Raw genomic sequence first — 896 nt, forward strand, 5'->3', positions numbered from 1 at the left:
CAGAAATAATATATAGACAGAAATTTAACTTACACAGATTATTAATTTCCATCCACATTCCAATCATACAGACCAATTAGATACTTTATTTAAAATTCAGGAATTTATTGACAGTGGATAAGTTCTATTATGAGGGCTATATAAATGAGTCAATTTTGTTTCTTTTTTTCAGCTAAAGTTGCTATGTCAAATCTGTTATCAATGTCAAAATGTCTGTTGAATTAGTCTGTTGTTTTTCCTATTTCCCTGCCATCATCCATGTCTGGGTTTTCATGACTTCACTCCTGGATTACAACAATAAACATAATTTTTGTTGTTGTTGTTGTTATGGAAACATTCTAACACACACAAAAGTAGGGAGAATAGTGTATTAAACCCCTATGATTTTTTAAAAGATTCCACATATGAAAACATGGATCATGTGTCATCCTTGTGCAGGGGCCACACTAATATTCTCCATATTGTTCCAATTTTAGAGTATGTGCTGCCAGAGCGAATACCCTGTATTATTATTAAGACTCCAAATCGGTAAGGGAGGTTTTCTAATAAATGGGGGCACTCATCTTAGCCCACATGGCCATTCCACAGGTTAGCAGTGCCCTTACTTTAGGAAAATTTTAAGAAAAAGAAAGTCTAGAAATCTCCCAGCCTATGACTTGCCTATTGCTTGTGTTTTCAGAAAGTCTACAAGAGGTCCCTTGAGCAGGGAACTGTGATTAAGACAGCTTATCTGTGCTGCTGTAAAATAGAAGTAATTCTTACCATTTGCAACAGCATGGATGGACCTGGAGAGCATTATGCTAAGTGAAATAAGCCAGTCAGAGAAAGATAAATATCACATGATCTCACTCATTTGTAGAATATAAGGAACAACATAAACTGATGAACGAAAATAG

General features: G+C 35.0%; 1 non-coding gene across 1 annotated transcript; it reads right to left on the bottom strand.

The window, feature by feature from the left end:
* Positions 1-389: 389 nt before the first annotated feature.
* LOC139004609 (U6 spliceosomal RNA) lies at positions 390-500 on the bottom strand. The gene has a single exon (XR_011470472.1). It is a non-coding gene; the product is annotated as a U6 spliceosomal RNA (small nuclear RNA).
* Positions 501-896: the final 396 nt, after the last annotated feature.

Source organism: Myotis yumanensis, unplaced genomic scaffold (assembly GCF_028538775.1).
Source record: "Myotis yumanensis isolate MYYU_CA2020_CCGP unplaced genomic scaffold, mMyoYum1.0.hap1 SCAF_2, whole genome shotgun sequence".
NCBI lineage: Eukaryota > Metazoa > Chordata > Mammalia > Chiroptera > Vespertilionidae > Myotis > Myotis yumanensis.